Source organism: Otolemur garnettii, unplaced genomic scaffold (genome assembly GCF_000181295.1).
Source record: "Otolemur garnettii isolate 467f Iridium unplaced genomic scaffold, OtoGar3 scaffold00010, whole genome shotgun sequence".
Taxonomy (NCBI): Eukaryota; Metazoa; Chordata; class Mammalia; order Primates; family Galagidae; genus Otolemur; species Otolemur garnettii.
Window position 1 is genome coordinate 5,023,825 of NW_003852405.1, and position 6,004 is coordinate 5,029,828.

Genomic DNA, 6,004 nt, shown 5'->3' on the forward strand with positions numbered 1-6,004 from the left:
GCTGCGGTCACTCTGTGCTGCCTTGTGCATGTGAGTGTGTGAGTGCTGCAGTCCTCTGTTGTATTGTGTATGTGAGCGTGTGAGTGCTGCAGTCACTCTGTTTTGCCTTGTGCATGTGAGTGTGTGAGTGCTGCGGTCACTCTGTTTTGCCTTGTGCATGTGAGCGTGTGAGTGCTGCGGTCACTCTGTTTTGCCTTGTGCATGTGAGCGCGTGAGTGCTGTGGACACTCTGTGTTGGGTTGTGCATGTGAGCGCGTGAGTGCTGTGGACACTCTGTGCTGCCTTGTGCATGTGAGCGTGTGAGTGCTGCGGTCCTCTGTTGTCTTGTGTATGTGAGTGTGTGAGTGCTGCGGTCCTCTGTTGTGTTGTGTATGTGAGCATGTGAGTGCTGTGGTCACTCTGTGCTGCCTTGTGCATGTGAGTGTGTGAGTGCTGCGGTCCTCTGTTGTGTTGTGTATGTGAGCGTGTGAGTGCTGCGGTCACTCTGTGCTGCCTTGTGCATGTGAGCGTGTGAGTGCTGCGGTCACTCTGTGTTGGGTTGTGTATGTGAGCGTGTGAGTGCTGCAGTCACTTTGTTCTACTAGTGGCTTCAAGTTGATAACACAAAATATAAAACATTGTTATTTTATAATTAAAAAACCATTAGGTGTTTTGATTGTTTGTTTTTGCTGTTTTAGTGGAAGCCTAAAAGGTTTCCAGCCTTGGGAGTCTGGAAACCCTTTGAAGGATGAGTAAGAGTTGCACAGAGACCATACAGTGGATTAGTTTGGTTTATGTTTTATCTCACTTTATTTTTTCCCTTTGATCAAATACAAAGCATGTCAGCGATGTCCTCTACTCATTTGTTTTCAACCCAATTATCACCCAACAATTACCAAGTCCTCACAGTAGATTTTTATTCACTAATTTCTTTTTTAAAAGACAAATGGGGCAATACAGTGAGGATAGCTCCTGGTGTAGACAGGCTGGCTAGGTATTTTATGAGCCGTCATGTTGTCAGATATGGTGTCTTAGTCTCTATAAGATATATACAAAGGGTAACATATAATATGAAATAACAAAATGTAATTTTTCAAATTATAAAAAATGTAGTAATTGATAAAATAGTATCCATTGGGCCAATTTGGGTTTGCTTACTCCTCTCAGAAACTTGTATTGGTGGTAGCTAATAATATCTGCATTTAAAAAAAGTTTTTCTTAACAGAAATATCACACATTTAGGGGATATTTTCAGATTGTATCCATTTTATGTCAAATTAATCTAATTCTTGATGATCAATTTAATACCATGCAGTTAAAAAAAGAAATTCCAGATCAAATTTCTTCGTCAAATAGTCCAAACTTTGGAACATGACACCTAAAAGCTGGATTTGGCATATGTTCATTTATTTTTCAGTTCATTCAAATATCAAGGTACTTTTTGAGTGGCTTCTGAGTACTAGGCAGTGGTTACTGAGAGATGACCAGTATGCATGCGGGCTGAGCCCTTATCTAATGAGCTAGATTGTCACACAAATGCAACTAGAGTACAATGCGTTACTGATCACAGTAGAGTCTATGCAAGTTGCTGTGGAGTGCAAATGGGAAGAGCAACTTTTGGTATGAGAATACTTAGGGGAGGTGATCGTTAAAGGAATTAGGATTTGTAGATCTAGCCTCAAATCCTTCCTCATAGGCAATTGTCGCCTGTCAACCGTTAGGCTGAAAATTGAAGCCTAATTATTACCTTTATTCTGGTGGTAAAAATTATATGGAAGCAGAAACTGAGAATTAAGATGAAAATAGTCCAGTGTGAAAACTGGAAAACTGCCATTAGATTGAAGACAGGAAATGCTCATCAATGTAAAAACTGGAGCAATATTATAAGATAAGTGCTGTGAAAGAAGTTCTGTAGATGGCTGAACTGAATGGGCAGCCTGGCCAGCCCTGCTCAGTTAGAATGGAGGCAAATGACTTCGGAGGAGGATGAGTGCAGGTGATGGGGATTCAGTTTCAGTGCTGTCTCCTTTCTTGCTTCTATTCGGAAGCTGTGAATAATTTATTTTGAAGTGAAAATATTTGTTAAGCATTGTTTTATCAAATGTATTGCTGTTGTGCCATTGAATTTGAATTTAAGCGATATAAACTTGAGCCACATTAGTTTGAAAGAAAATGGTATTTTATGAAGGAATGTCATGTAGAGAGACTAAAAATGCTCTTGAACACACTCAGAGGTTAAAGATTTTGTATAAGACAAACATCTACCCCATGTTTGTTGTTGAGAAGTCATTCTGTCTGAAATGCGTTCAAGCAGAAAAAAACCTGGAGCAGAAGGAGATTATCTAATTCTGTTTAGGAGGTTTTATACATTAAGGTATCATTAGAGTGATGACTTAATAGGTCACGCTTGTATGTAGAGTGAGAGTTGGAGATCGAGTATTTGCCCTAATATAATTGATAGTAGGAAATTTGAAGGGCAGATAAAAGATTTTTAACAAGTTATGACATGCATCAGATCATGATAGAAATAAAAATAGGTTGGCGATTTCAATAATTTGTAACACAGGAGTATTTATAGAGAGAATTGTCTTCTCTCTGTGAAGTTAGGCAACTCTAAGGAAAGTGCCCTTTCCAAAGGTCAGCGTTTCCCAGGAAGATGGATTACATTTAGGTAGAACAATCTGGCACCTTATGTTTAAACTCCCACCAACACTAATAAGATTATCTCTGCCCTTTCATTCCATTCCCAAATAGTTTGAGAGACCTCATTTTTAGAAAAAGTATTCATTGTAGCCTATATGCAAGAGTATTTCCTTTCCTATTTTATTAGATAATAATAAGAAATACTAGGTAGAATAAAGGTAGTTTGGATATAAAGAAAACATTGGAGGATAAAGGATATCTTTTAATTTGTAACTGAGTTCTGTTACGTTCTAGTAGAGAAATTCAGCTACAACAGCTGTATTAATCTTTTATTGTATTTAGACTTGTTTAAATTGCTACAAAATAATCTGTTCCTTTGCAGGCAAAATAAGGCACTCTATCATTGATAATTTTATTTCCCTAGGTGCTCACCAACTATGTGGGCACTGCCATGGCTATTATCCTCTCTGATTTTGTAACATCCTTTGCTTACAGAATTTGTAACAATATATCTCTTGCAAAAATGGCCTGTTTATTGAATGGAAGCCGAAGTAATGATTATTTTCCCCTATTACAAAGGCTTGCATTAAATAAAATGATTATGAAAACGTTAGTAGTTAAAGAAAACCAGGTACCATTTTCTTTCTTTTGGATATGTTGACGTAGAATAGGCAGGACGTTATTTGCAGATGCAGATTGATACTGGAAGAATAAGGGGAAAGTTATTGTGCATAATATACCTTAAATTGAATGAAATATAAAAAAAGTCATGCTTAATTCACAAGTGCCTTTTTAAAGATTTTTGCAATATCATGTGCTAACTTATCCATTAAGAATATTACCCTATATCCAACAATTGGGTTTTTGGAGATGTTTACTTGAAAACATAATGAAAGCATAAATAAATTCTTTGTTAATTATGTAAGATGATACTAAAATGAATGATGGTGATTTTAACTTAGATAAAAATCATTCTGAATTCTAATTTTACAATTACATATTTAACAAATGGTAAGAAACAAATTCTGTCCCTATCCCTGTTTTTCTCAGAGATTTCAATAGTAAAATCACATTTTCAAAGTCAAATTTTCTAATCACATTTTTAAAGTAATTAAAAATTAAAAAGACTTGATTTTCACACCTCTGATTTCTCCACATGGGGAAATAGTAAAATATAAATTATTGAGACATTTCAATTTTTAAAGAGACATAACCTTTATGATCAAGGTAATACATATACAAGAGCAAAAGAATAAAATAAAATCTATTCACAGTCCCGTCACCTCGAGACCAGCACTGTTAACTTCTTTCTCTATATAATGTAGATTTTCTACCTATTTAGATTCAAAATTAAATCATACAATAATTTCTGTAATATAATTTTCCCACTTCTTGTCTAAATTGTATCGCATTTTATGCCATCGTGTATTTAACCAATACTCTTCATGTTGAAAATGTTAGCAATTTCTAAATTTGGTTTATTATAAACAGCTAGGATTATCTGCATCACATAGCATATTACTTAACCAAATAACTGAATACATGACAAAATATAAATGCTGAAAGTAGAATATGCTTGGGCGCTTGTTAAAATTAAAACTGACCAGCTGCAGAAAGCATAAGAATAACCTACAAAGAAAATATATTTTAAATTATAATTAATAAGTAGTACACCATGGGAAGAAGTACAACCTGGAAAATGTGAGGTTTTGTGGACTGTTATTTTGAGTAGAAAATAATCTTCGTGACATAGTGGACCATAACCTTGCAGTATTTCAAAGATAAGAAAGAAGTCGTGATGAAAGAGCATGATATTTGGTAGCATTAATGACTAATGTAATAGGAAATTGATTTCCTCACTCCCTTCCCTTTGCAGAGTGTCTTTTATCCTAGATTGAAAGAGAATCAATCTGTGCATATCTAAGTATATTAGAGGTAGCCAAGTGAAGAGAAAATACTATTCAATTAGCAATTAGTAAACCTGACTTCTTAACCTAATTATGCCGCAAAGGAGTTAAATGACCTTGGGTAAGTCATTTGTTTTCTCTCAGGTTACCGGCTTCATCCACAAAAGCAAATAGCATCTAAGGTCTAGGAAAAGATTTAGGTAATTCGATTTTGAAAGAAATATAAACAAAACAGGAATTATTAAATTCACTGAATGTCCCAGGCTGACATTTCCAGAAGATCAGTTTTGTTTTGTAGTAGTTTTTGTGGTAATATACCTAAGCATTGTTCTCAGAGGATACTTAGAAAACTCTAGGTTGGTATCACTGCCATTTTTTTTTTCTTTTTCTTTTTCTTTTTTTTTTTAATAAATGAAGAAAGGGAAGTTAAACAATTTGTCCTGGTTCATAGTAATAGTGAGCAATCAAGTTATGATTCAAAGTCAGACAGTCTGCTTCCATGATCTGGGACTTTAATCATTGCCCATGCTTTTTTAAATATATATTTTTGCTTAAAACAAAAAACAAAACAAAACAACAACAACAACAACAACAACAAAAACAACCCTGGGAGACACTGGATTCCACAGAGCACAATCTGTTGAATATAAGACACTTGGGAATATTGAATATTTATTTTCACTATCCAAGGGGACATCATATACAGAGCTGATAGCATTTACTCTGACCACTGAAGTCCGGAGAGAAAAGAGTACTTAGCCTGAGAAAGTTCTACAGAATGCGTTTGGGAAACACTAACTCTTCAGTGTTGGCAGAAAATCCAGTGGTACTTGTACTTAAGAAGATCTGCATAGGAAAATTAATCCCCCCTCCCCCCACCAGGAGAAAGCACGAACGCAGTCCCCCACTACCACAAATTATGCAGTCGAGTTTCCCACATTTGGGGAAATTGCAGGGGTCAGCACATCCGGAGTGCAATGGATAAGCCTCACTCTAGGAAAACCACCCTCGTGATCATGGTATCTCCCCTGCCAGGTAAGTATGGAAAACTAATTTCTTAAGTAAATTCGAAGAGTAGTAAAGATGAAAAAAAAAAAAAAAACCACCAACTAAGGATTTTTTCTCATATTTTAATTCTCATTTTTCTTTTTTAAAAAAAATTGTTTAGTACATTTTAATGCAAGAAATATGACTAACGATGTGTATACTAAGGGACAACTGGTTTCAGGATGGGAATTATAGTTACTGGGCTGGGAGATGTGGCTATTTTTACACTGGAAACATTCTTTCCCAGTAGTACTGCTTAGGATACTTTTCTTAACAGCTCTGAAATTCAACGTTTATTATTTAAAGAATGTTTTCTATAATATGTTACAAAGTAAAAAATGTTGACATAATTTATAGCATTCTCACGTGAGCCTCTAAATATTTAACTTCATATTTACAAAATAAGCAAGTTGTTCATAAGAGAAAAC

General features: G+C 35.3%; 1 non-coding gene across 1 annotated transcript; it reads right to left on the reverse strand.

Annotated features, from left to right (window-relative positions):
• Positions 1 to 5,408: 5,408 nt before the first annotated feature.
• On the reverse strand, positions 5,409 to 5,572 carry LOC111723352. The gene has a single exon (XR_002771916.1). It is a non-coding gene; the product is annotated as a U1 spliceosomal RNA (small nuclear RNA).
• Positions 5,573 to 6,004: the final 432 nt, after the last annotated feature.